The sequence below is a fragment of the Phalaenopsis equestris genome, unplaced genomic scaffold, assembly GCF_001263595.1.
Source record: "Phalaenopsis equestris unplaced genomic scaffold, ASM126359v1 Scaffold000002, whole genome shotgun sequence".
Classification (NCBI taxonomy): domain Eukaryota; kingdom Viridiplantae; phylum Streptophyta; class Magnoliopsida; order Asparagales; family Orchidaceae; genus Phalaenopsis; species Phalaenopsis equestris.
Window position 1 is genome coordinate 31,406,997 of NW_018164444.1, and position 13,608 is coordinate 31,420,604.

The following is a 13,608-nucleotide window of genomic DNA, read 5'->3' on the forward strand; positions in this document are numbered from 1 at the left end:
GAATTGGATGAGGTGTGGGAAAGACCATGGGAACAAAGCCTCTTCCATCTCCACGTGAAGCATTTGCTAATGTCAGAAGAAGAGAGTAGGAAGAAGCTGATACTAACCAAAAATGAAGGTTCACCAAGCACTAAAAGTTCAACTCTATACATCCATAATTCTTCCCATGACTTAAAGGTCAAGAAAACCGTCCCACATGTAATTATTGCAAGAAGATTGGGCATATCAAAGACAGGAATTGGATGAGGTGTGGGAAAGACCATGGGAACACCTTGTTAGAAACTCTATGAAAAGTCAGTCGACTAGAAACTTGGGCAGGAAGGAAGCACCAGGAGAAAAAAAAACAAATGCTAATACCACATCTGAAGGATTGAAAGAACCATTCACCAAGGAACAACTTGAACTACTGAAGAAACTCCTTTAAGGTAATTCGGAGCAGCACACCAACCTCGTGACACACTAAGATAGTAGAATCAGGGAAGATGTTTGGCACTGCCGAAATGGATCAAGGCTTATATCTGCTCAAGGAAAATCTCTCTCTAAACACATCAATAATCCCATTAACATGTCTCTCAAACTTTTTATGTTTGTTGAGTTTGTTTGTCAAAAAACAAGGCTTATTATGGCATTGTCATTTGAGCCAACCAAATTTCAATTATGTTGCTAAGTTTTATTCACATTTAATTCTCAATAAAAAAACCTAATTTTTATGAATGTGAAACTTGTCAATTTGTCAAACACACAAGAAACAGTTATCTCGTGACTCATTATAAACCCTTAGATCTTTTTTCCATTATTCAGAATAATACTTGGGAACCTTCAAAGTTGAAAACCCTAAATGGGGCTACATGGGTTGTCGCATTTATTAATGATCATTCTAGAACTACTTGGGTATTCCTGACGAATGAAAAATCAGAAATAACCCAAATCTTTCAACCTTTTTATGACATGATTAAATTCAGATTTTCAAAACTGATAATGCAAGAAAATATTTCAAACTTCATCCTTGGGCCCTATCTTTCAAAAAATAGAATCATCCATGTGAATTCATGTTTTGATACCCCAAAATAAAATATGTTAACACAATGAAAGAACGAACATTTGCTCGAGGTATTCCGCTTAATTATGATTAATCATGTTCCAAAATCTTTTTGGAGGGAAGCAGTTCTTACTGCAACATATATTATCAATTGAATGTCTATCTGGGCATTTAACTTCAAAACACCAATTTATATTTTGATGATCACATATCCACACATTCTCTTCTACAAAAAGAGCTACTCTCCTGTTATAAGAACATATTATAATTTCATGGATGTCAATTTTTTTAAAAATTGATCTGACTATGTCAAATCTGAAGTTCAGGGAACAGTACAAGCGAACATCAACTTTGGGATCCACTTAATAACTACTACACAATAAACCCACCTACTCTTCTACCTAACTCTCCTACTTTTGTTGAGGATATACAACCAACTCAACCTGAAGTCCACAACAAAAACTTCACACTAGGTGGAACAAAAATCTTGAGCAAATGAAAGACAACTTGCAAAAGTAAAACTTCTCCAACCAAAACCTGAGTCCACATTTACCTGAAATTTTGGGTGAGTCTAGTACTCATAAGTTATCTCCATCCTCTTCTAGTGTTGATGACAAAGAAAGTTATTCGGGATACCTAATTCAGGAGTATTTAGCTTATGGAAAACTATCATAAATTTATAGTGTTTATATCTAACTTTGATAACATGCAGACTCCTAAATCCATTCATGAAGATATTGAAAGTCCGGAATGGAGGAAAATAGTGGAATAAGGGATTTAAGTAATAAAGCCTAATGACATATAGACTCTTACTAAACTTCCTTGGGATAAGTAATTGGATGCAAATGGGTGTTCAACATAAAATACAAAGTTGTTGAAAGTGTTGAGAGATTCAAAGGTAAACATGTTGCTAAAGGTTTTACACAAGCCTATGAAATCGACTATCAAAAGACGTTTGAACCAGTTGTCGAACTGAGTACTATCAGAGTTCTTCTTTCCGTAGAAATTAACAAGGAATGGAGACTGCATCACTTGACAAAAAAAATGTCTTCCTGAATAGGAAACTAGAAAAAGAAGTGTATATGGAGATACTACCAAGATTTGAGAATGATTCCAACAAACTTGTATGCAAGCTCTGAACGTGTATATCATGGTTTGAAAGGTTCGTAAAAACAATAAAATTCAAAGGATATTCTCAAATTCAAGCTGACCACATATTATTCATAAAAAAAACTCAGAGAGAAGATTGCTCAATGATCGTATATGTAGATATGATTCTTATTGGTGATGAAAGAAATTTTTAAAATCAATGTGTTGGCCGCCGAGTTTGAAATCAAAGACCTAGGAAACATGAGATATTTTCTATGTATGACGACAGCAAGGTCCAAAAAAAGTGTTATTAAATTACAAAGGAAATACATCCTAGATCTGCTAAAGGAAACATGGATGATTAGATACAAACTTGTTGATATTCCAATGAAACCCAACATAAAGTTTAATAGCGAAGAAGTATATCTATGGATAAGGGAAGATACAAATAATTGGTAGGAAAATTGATCTATCGTTCACACATAAGGTCAAATATTGCTGTCAATATTGTGAGCCAACATATGAATTGTCAAAATGAAAAACATTTGGAGAAGGTTTATAGGATTCTGAGGTTTCTCAAAAAAAAATCCTAGTAGTGGATTAATTTTTGAGAAAACCAAAAACAGACAAGTGGAAGTCTGCACTGATGCTAGTTGTGAGGGAGTACTCATTTACATAGGTCTACTACGGGTTATTACTCATATGTATGAGAAAAGTTGGTTACATGTTGATATAAGAAGTAAGATGTTTCAGAGAAACAATGCAGAATCAGAGTATGCGGCACTTGCCTTGGAGATCTATGAAAGGATCTAGATTCAGAATTCATTAAGGAAATTGAGATGTACTTCCAATCGGCCTATAAGGATGTTCTAGCATTTATCAGTATTGCCAAAAATCATGTGCATCATGATAGGACCAAACATAATGAAATTGATAGACATTTCATCTCAAAAAAGGCTAACGAGAGAGTTTTACATCTAAGCTACATCTCGACACAATAAGTTAGTGATGTCCTTACCAAAGATTTTTTTTCAGCATCTTCTTAGAATTCAATACCAAGCTCGGTCACTACAACATTTAAGATTGAGCTTTACGAGGAGTGAAAATCTGAGATGATTTGATCCTTTCCATATTTATCTCTCATGTGGAGCGAGCACATATACAAATCTTGGAGGCTTTGATTGGGATACCTTAGGAAATCTTTGATTGGTTTATTCCCTTCCTATGTTTTTTCTATTTTTTATTTAAAATTATTTTCTTACCTAATTTATGTGAGATATGCTTGGAAATTTTTTAAATAATGAGGGATTAGTTTCATATATAAATAAATAAATATATATATATATATATATATATATCCTATTGTGAATAATGAATCAAATATTTTCCTCCCCAAGTGATTTCTACCATTGCAGAAAAGAGTAGTCTTTTAATGAGTGGTTTTTGGCAGGGAAAAGTACCCGATGTTATAGGAATAGGGGTCAAGAAATCGTACATACTGGTGATCAAACCATGCCACAATGCATTGAAAATAAAATGTCAAAATAAATGATTCATGACTTGCATGAAATACTCATGCATTGAAAAGCTCAAATAGCATAACCCATCATCAAAAAGATCATCAAAATTTTGAAGGTGGCTTTCACGTCATCCGTAATAGGGTCAAGATTAAATAATAAATTACTTTATAAATCAATTTGCTAAAGCAAGAGCGCCACATGAGTGCAACAAGCATGTCATCTAAGTATGATATAAGACAGTGCTCCTATTAACAGCATGTTTATCGATGCTTGTGTATAAAGGCCCCTTCTCCTTAAGCCTAGGAACCTTGAGAACCAGCAATGACTGAGGCTTTTCTTTAATGAAGCTTTTAGTTAAAACATTTAATTTATTTCCAAGTTCAATATGCTCCTTAAGAATCATTATGCCCCCATAATTAAAAATAAGCCTGCAACTCTTTCCACCATAAGTGACGGTGTGAAAGATGGGTGTATGTTTCCTATCTCCCCAAAAAGATGGGGTTGTCAAGATGTATCAAACGACCATCACCTCGTCATAACATTTAAGGTGATTCAATTTCTCTCTGTGGTTATAAATTATGGTGATAGTAGACTCCTGGTGATAAAAGCTAGGTAGAGACAATGGAGACACAAGTGTGCTGGCTTATGGTGCTTGAAGCAAGCATGTGTTCCGACATGTTTTGTATGTCCTTGGGGTTCAGCTTGGCCTCTTTTGTGGTGGTCCAATTATGTGTTGTAGGATCAAAATATGATCTAAAACTCGTGAGAAAGTATAACTAAATCAGATGTGTCGATTTATAGCGAAGCGCCTATGATACAGTTGCTTTGCATGTGCTTTCACTTTAGGAAAAATATTTATTCTAGAATGTGATGATAGAAATCAACAAGGGTAGCAAGTTTGGATGGATCAATATTTATATGCATGTCGACTTGAAGATCTTGAATGAACTTGGTCGTGACCATCTAACGAGAGAGCAGCAGGAAATAACATCCTCGAACTTCTTAAAGAGTTTATGGTAGCAATGAAAACTTTTTAGGTCATTTAGTTGGTACAAAAGCAATTTTAAATGACATTTTAGAATAAATTTTTGGTGGCACGAACCCATGAAACCCCATGTATTAATAATTGGTGTGTCTGCATTATCAAACTCGTTTTCAAGGCTTCTCTAGAAGCATTTACTGGGCCTTGCTAGTTCGTGGGAACAATTGGAAGCATTCCATCAAACATTTGGTACTAAATGTAGGCGATATTGGAAGCATAAAGGTAAACGATTCGCAAATTCAACCTAGGATGTGATGCACAATAAAAAACCATAATTTAATGGCTACCAACCTTCAACTTAAGTAAAAACTTTGTCTATCCTTCATGCAAAAATAACAAATATGCTTATTTAATTCCATCAATAATTTAATAGTCATCAAAAATATAAAATCTTACAGAAAAAAATTGAAATCAAATATATAATTTTAAAAACAATCAAGTTCACAAACCAAAAGGATTCCGCCATGTATCGCATTTGATAGAGCTTCAATCAGCCAAACATATGCAGTGTTAACACAAGCTTCATATTTATTCAAAGAGAGTCATCCCTCAGAAGTCATTCTCAAAACAAACAAAGTACTTGAATCCACATCCAATGTCACAACCAAGCAAAGTATTGAGAGGAGATCTAAGATTTTATCATTTTTTTGGATAAATGGTAAATGTCTACGGAATCATCAACTCATACCCCAAACGAACAAAAATATAATAATATTTCATGATCCAAAAAGTTCTGATAATTTACAGTAGGGTTCATAACTTGGAGCACATGCAAATTTCATTTCCAGTGCAAGGATAAAGGAAACATCAACAATAAATACAAATAACGAAAAAAAAAGATCATGTAAACTATAGAAGCCACAAACAAGAGTTCCACGAGCGCTATAATGCTAAATCAAATGAGTGAAAGGAAATCAATAATTTTTATAAAACCGAGGAAATCAGATGATGTAAAATAGGCATGAGCAAGAAACAATAACAAGTAGAATAAAAAGAAGTTAGTTGCAGGAGACACCATGAAAATGAAGTGGGAACATAGATTATAACAAGAAAAATAGAAGTTAGTGTGGGAAGAAAGCGATAGTGGGACAACAAAGCAAGAAAAATGAGAAGACATGTCAAAATTGAGAAGAAAGGGGGTAACATAAGGAAACAGATGTTTCACCAAAATCTTCTAAAACATAAAGATTACAGAAGTGACTATTTAACCATAAGCATGATAAACTAGGAATTCCAAAGGTTGAGTTAAGGCATCGCCTAATGAATAATACCAACAAGCTTGCAGAATTTTGGAAGAATAAACTCTCTCATTTTTCTCATTCAGCAAATAATAAATATATATACAGCTCATCCTAACTCTCATAAAATTGGAGAGAAAATCCAATCATCATGATAAAAAAAAGGAAAGAAATAAAAACACAATAATTAAAATTAAAAGATAATAATTTCTACCCCCCAAACAACCTCCCCACACACTTTCCCACAACAAAAATGTAGTAGCTGACCATCATAAACTGGATAAACATATCAACAAATAATCCAAATAATTAACATTCTATTAGAAATCATCATCATAAGCATGAATTTCACAAGACAATCTAAACAAAAATTATATCATAGACCCGACTCTAATGCTCATCTTAATGTTTATTTTGTGTTCCTCCGACAAGCACGCACTTTCAAAATTTCATCAAATCTTTCTAGCTAAAAAAAATGGCATCAATGAATTGAGCATTTAATATTCATCGAGTGTGAGCATAACCCTATAGAGCAATCCACTAGTCTTCACATGTGGTTTGTTACATCAATTATAAGATACCTCTAATATCCGCCATTAATAATGGACATAAGTTCATAATTTATGATGGCTTTAGAAACAAGAAGTGGACATGTCCAATAAGGTATTGAATGTTTCAGAGAGAAGAAAAGCAAAATCCATAATACTAGCAACAAGCTCAAGAAATAGTCAATATAAATAAATTGAAAAAAAAATTGATACCAATGCTTTGGAGGATTCTCACTTTGTGAGCATTAGTCTCAAAGCACGGACAAACTTTACATGGCTTCGACTTTCGTGCAATTAATTTCCTAAGAGCCCCAAAAGGAGACATTTCAATGTATAGATACATAATTATTTTGTCATCTGGTTTGATATCAATGTCTTCTATTTACATCAATAATAGACTTATAACTCTCATAATTAATTATTTCATATAAGTATCTTGTGAAAATGATCATGTAAATTCATTGGGTATAGATTTAATAGGTTGAAAAGAATCTATTAATATTTTAAGCTGATATCCTATCAAAAATATCAATTTGGTTTATGTCTATTGATCTATTAACAGATAATTTATATGCAAACTCAGTCATATTAAATCTAATCATATGCTAGTTCTTTATTAACTATGTCAATCTGACACGCAATTTATGGTAATGAGTAGCTAAAAATTGCAATCATTCTCTATCTTGCTCGCCATCCCCATCTCCATCTCCATCTCCATCTCCATCTCCCCTCTCTCTCTATTTATCTCATGTTTTTTAGCCCAGCTCTTAGTCTCCCACAATTAATAATACAAACCGGCTAGCACAGTTTCAATTGATTCAATTCTGATTTTATATTGGACATTATAGAAAATTGGTACTACGTTAAAAGCCTTCACCATTACGCATGTGTTTATCAGTCTAATTTTGAAGCACTATTTGTGGTCCTCGATGGAAAAGATATTTGACACGCAAGTGTATAAATATGTGCCCCTGAGAATGAAATGTCTTTCCAAACAATCTATTGAAATTTACACACATATGTATATAATAAATATAAAAATAAATATAATTAAGAATATGTCATGCCTATTACAAGCCAGCTTGATCTGACCGAGACGCAACTATAACTTGGTTTAAGGATCTGTCTGAGCTCACAATGTAGCTCATAACAAGGCTCATTTTCAATTTGATTCAAGCGAAAAATTACGTCAATCTTCAATAAAAATACTCACACAAGAAAAACCTTCCAAACCAACCAGACAAATTACAAATGATAAGCCTAATCTATAAAGTAAAGAGATTAAACCACAAAAGGAAGATGAAGCTTGAAAAGTTCCAAATCATAGAGAAGGAATAGAATGAAACCTCATAATTTCAATAGAAATCTCAAAGAAAATCATAGTCATTTTCAATAGAAAACATATTTTGATAGCATAATAAATCAAACTAAAAAGGCAATGAATGAAGGAGGGGATGAGTTCCTTCTTGAAGATGATCCACGTTCATATTGAATTTAGGAACAAAAGTGTTGTCAAAGAAAAAAGTTTTTAAAGTCAAAAAAGGTACAAGAAAGCACACAAGCAAGCTCTCCTTGAGGTTTCCTCGAAGCCAGATGATCAAAAAGTCCTATAAAAAGGGTCTTTGATTCCTTTAAGACCTCTCATTATTTCTCTCTTTGAAGAAAGGCATCTTCTAGATTGTGAGAGTGCCACAGAAAAATTAGAAGGAAAGATAATCAAGCTAATAAGGCAACTTTATATTTGGATCCTATATTGCTGTGCAATGGTTATAATGCCATAAAGGTTATTTTCTGGCCCCACATATCTTCTAGTTTTGATTACAAATGTATTGCAGCCATCAAACCAACCAAGAAATATTGCAGAAAATTTGAATAGACCCACAAATGGAAGTTAAACAATCCTTCATGGATTTGATTAATTTTTTCCCAATAGAATTTTGATCATTAAAGTGCCCAAGTACAAACTTAAAAAAAAATAATCCATTCTTGAAGGTGGGTTTGCCTTTTCTTTGGGAGAGTTGTAAGCCTTTGGTCATGAAATCAAAAGTAATCAAGCCTTGGTACCATTCTACTCTAGGAAAGGCCTCTTGATCTTATAAAAGGTCATCAAGCCTCGAGCCAATGAAAACTTTATAAAGTCCAATAATGACAGTCAATCCTTAAATTCTAATCTTTAGAAATTTACTCAGGCTAGGAACAACCATATAGTAAGTACTCAATTCAAAAATCATCGCAACCAATGAGAGAGAGATTTACTCAGGCTAGGAACAACAACAGGCAGCTCCTTCCCGCCACAGCAGCAAGTTTTGACGGACGACCTCTCCTGCACGGCCAAAGGAATCTTCTTCTCTGCACATTAGCAAGTTCTATCGGAGCTCCTCTTGCAGTCAAAGTTTTTCACTCCGTCCTGCTGGATCTCATTCTTGCAGTCAACCTGCCAGCAGGATCTCCTTCTGCTGGCCGAATATCCTGTCTGCAGAACCTCCGCAGATTTGCTGCTCCTTCCCATAACTGCTGTTCTTATTGTAGAAACACTTCCGGGGTAAGCAGAGCAACCGCAGGAGCAGCCAACCTTTCCGTATATTGTTGCAGCAAGCGTTCCTCAACAGTTCTACCAGCATCACCTCCCTTAAGCAACAGCAGTGGCAGATCCCTCCAGCAGTAGAAAACTCCTACAGGATTCTCCTTGTAGGCAAGTTCTTCACCGAAACTCCTGTCCAACAGTAGAAAACTTAGTGGCAGATCCCTCTCCATCGGATTCTCCCTGCAAACTTCTTCGTTGGAACTCTCCTGACTAGCACCAGCAGTGACAGTAGAAGCAGAATTAGCAGCTCATCCTCCCCAAGCTGCAGGCCCTCATCTTCTCAGCCGCAAGAACACCATCCTTTCTGGCCCTCATCTGTTCTACAAGGCGATGGAGTTCTCCATTCCAAAATTGTCTGTACAGCTTGAAATCTCCTTGTTGAAGGCCATCCTCTGACAAAATCCTCCTTCGGACAATTGTCTTCATGCAGACCCTCCAAAACTCTCTCTGCCTTCTTGCAAATCCTCCGCTAAAGCTTCTCCCCACAGCAGGCCATCTGCCAGAGCTTTTCCCTGCATGCCTAGGCGTCGAAATTCTCCCTGCAGGCCACAAACTCACTGCAGCCATCCCAGTTCCAGTTTCTTCTCCCGCCAGGATTCTTGCGATTCGTCAACTACAAGAGATTCTCTTCCTGCTATTCTCAACCTGCAGGAGCAGTGGATTTCACTTTATAGGAGCCAGACTTCCTTCCTTCTTTCCCATCGACCCTTCCCGAGCACTCAGAAATTCTTTCAACCCTAAAGTGCATAGGGCTTATGACCAAGTACAAGGTGAAGAAGTCTATTTCCGAAGCCTATTAGCTTAATAATACACAAATCCATCATATCCTCCTATCTTGCTAGCAATGGAGAATTTCAACCTTGGATAATAGATTCAAGTGCTTTTGATCACATAACTGGGGACATTCATGCTCTCATCAACTACCAATAGATCATGATACCGAAGTTAACCTAAAAATTATAATGGAATAATAATTAAAAGGGGGTTAAAAACAAAACACTTGAAAACAGGAAACACAACGACGCGACACCCAACTAGAGCATAGATCAAGGTGGTGTTGTTGCAGTTGGAGGGGTTGAACCGGAATAGGGTGGAAGGTTGGCTGCTAGGTGGACCAAAAAGGAATGATGGGGGTGGTGAGATGGTAGTTGGGATGGTGAGGGCAAGTCAACACCTGGAAATAGAGAGAAACGGTTGGGTGGTCGGTGGTTGAAATCACGAAGGGGGTGATAGGTTAGCGAGCAGCTGGAAATAGAGAAGAGGGGGTGGTAAGGTGGTCGGCGACTAGAAGCAGGGAAGAATGGTGGTAGGGTGGTCGGCGGCTGGAAGCAGGAAGGGGAGGAATAGGTAGAGTTATTCACCACCTCGGAGCAGGATACAGCTAGAGCACCGCTTGTCCTCGGATACAACCCTAGCAAGGGAAAACACGTTGAGGCAGAAATGTGAAATCATAAGAAAAAATTAAACCCTAAAACAACAAACAACATATTTATAACTACAAGGGGATGGTGGGAGGTGGCAGCCCCTACCTAAGAAGAACTGACCAGTCCAGCCTCCCTGCTGGACGTGTACATCCCTACTGCTGAACAGGCAAGTTCAGCCCAAGCAAGCCACACGTCAGTCTCTCGTGATTGAGAGAGTTTCAAACACATTTATCGAAGCTTTTGTCAAATAGTTGTCGGTGGTGGCGTTGTTGTAACATCCTGGGGTTGAAAGGTCTTCTATGACAATTCGAGAAGCAGGCGACTGCATCGTCCCTCAAAACACCTAAAGAATTTCTTCCACTTGCAACCAGACATCCTATTGATCTGCGCTTTTGAGGTTCTACTACTGAATTGAACCGAATCTATGTGTCTAGCATATGTTGTTGAATCCTCTCGAAATAATTCACGGTCGGCTCAACCTTATTTTGAAGAGAAAATAACTTGAACCTCTCCGAATGGTGGTATCCATAGTGGTAAGGTTCTACCGTGATGTCCTGAAATGCTCTCAATCATGCCTTTCCCATGTCTAGAGTCGATATCTCGGTCCTATCATCCTTCGTTGCCACCAAACTGGTCTCACCACCAAAGTTGCTCTGCTTGCAAGAGCACCTCTGATCATGGGCTTCGTTGAAAGAAGAACGACGAGGCGCTTTCCCTCCTTAGTGAAGGAGTAGGTTTGTGAATCCATTATGTTGACTTTTACGATAAAATTGTTATGAACTCCCCCAACAAAACGTGTCAAGCATTCAAGGGTACATTGTCACACCACACCTAATCCTACAGTTGGCTCCCAATCAAAAACTCCACTAGACACCTCCAAGCAATGCTGACCGTGTTTTCCTTCAATCACGTTAGGGAATACGGCTAGAAATGTCTTTTAGTCAAGAGACCCAATTTTCTACCATCTGTATAGACGCCACGTTCTTACTGCACCCTCCATCGATGATGACACTGCATATTTTTCCGTTCACAGTGTAACGGGAGTAGAATATATTATAGTGAAGCCAATGCGGATCCCTAATTCCTAAATTTGTAGGACCCGTCAAACCACAAGCATGTCGCCTTCATTCAGTGAAAAATGATACACCTCACCTTGTTCCTCAACTGTCTTTGTCGCTAACCTCATCCACTGCACCCTGCTCGGTAAAAAACAACTCGAATAGTGATGTAGCTGGAAATGATGTGCCCAATCCATGGTGTCATTTTGGGCAAGGACTGTCGTAGGCGTGTTACTCTTCTTGGACTTCTTCCCACTCAGAGTGGTTGTCCTTATCCGAACTAGTTCCTCAACTCCCTGAAGCGTGCTCCTAGTGGTATCTCCAACTGCAGGTAGCTACCTGACTAGTGATGGTTGCTTGATCTGTCTCTGTTGTCTCTCTACCTTTAGGGTTAAGGTCCGAACATCTCCTAATGACCAATAAGGTCATAGCTAAACAATGTTGCTGATAGCGAGCAGTCCCGAATAAGGGGCTATGGTATATTTCTCTGGCTCGACCAACTCACAATTTATCTAAAATTAGTCAAATTGTGTCGTGAACTCCTTCCCTGATAGGTTTCTCTATTGTAGAGTGGTGGAGTCTCATAAGCATATCCTAGCAGTAATGAACAGATAGGTATTTTCTCTACATTTCCTTCCTCATCTTTTCCTATCAAGTAATCTTGTCATTGTCTTCTCTCTTTCTCCGCCTCAGTAAGTTTTTCCACAACAAGGAGGCACTCTTATTCAATTTGATGGTTGTTAGCTTTACCCATCTATCCTCTGGCACTTCCTTATACTCAAAAATTCGTTCAACATGTTGCAGTCATTCGATAAAATCATCTAGATCCATACTTCCAACGAACATCGATAAATCCACCTTGATGATGAAACCTCTATGTTCTCCATATGTGGTCAACACTCTTGGTCTCCTTGGATACTGGATTCTGAAATGTCGGGACTTGTATTACTTATCACTAAATTCATCCTTGTGGAAGGGATTCAGATACTCGCCCCTTTCTCCCCTTCGACTCTCCATATCAAGATCGATTGTAACCTTCTCCTGGATTCCATCATCCATCTTTGCAAGCCTCTACAGAAGATGAAGGAGCTCTCGTTGTATTTCTTCCCAAGTAGACTCGGACATGCATCTCCTTGGTCACATAGTTAGAATTTAGGATTTGTGGGTAGAAAGAATATTTGGTGATAAGAAAAAAAAAATTTTGGTGGAGATAGTTGGGGTATGGCGAATACTAATAAACGCTAAGATAGGATTAGGATTAGGCTAGCTCTAATAGCAAATAATACCATAATTAACCAAAATACCAAAATAGAACTTGTTGATATTAAAAGGGAGCTACAAAAACGACACTTGAAAACAAGAAACACAACGACACAACACCCAGTTAGGTTGTAGATCAAGGTTGTGGTGTTGCGGTTGGAGGGTTTGAACCGGTTGAGGAAAAATGGTTGGTTGGTTGTCAGGCAAGGAGGGATGATGGGTGGGTTCGAATGGCAATGGGATGGTGAGGGCTGGCTGGCGACTGGAAACAGGGAAGAAGGGGTTAGTGGGGCAGCCTGTGGCTGAAAGCAGGGAGGAAGGTGGTGGTAGGGTAGTTAGTGGTTGTCAGGCAAGGAGGGATGATGGGTGGGTTCGAATGGCAATGGGATGGTGAGGGCTGGCTGGCGACTGGAAACAGGGAAGAAGGGGTTAGTTGGGCAGCCTGTGGCTGAAAGCAGGGAGGAAGGTGGTTGTACGATAGTTAGTGGCTGGAAGCAGTGAAAAGAGGGTGGTAAGGTTGTTGGCAACTAGATGCAGCAAAGAAAGGAGTCAGTATGGTGGGTGGCGACTGGAAGCAAAATGGGGTGGCACGTGTTGAAGGGCAACGAACAAGAGAGGGAATCGCATAGGGGATTAGATAGAGTTAGTCACCACCTAGGAGCATCACCTATCTTCGAATACAACTCTAACAAGAGAAAACGTCTAGAGGCATAAATCTGAAATCAGACACAAAAACTGAACCGAGAAACAACAAACAACATATTTATAATACCTATGAGGAAAGGATAGGTGGCAGGTCCTTCCCT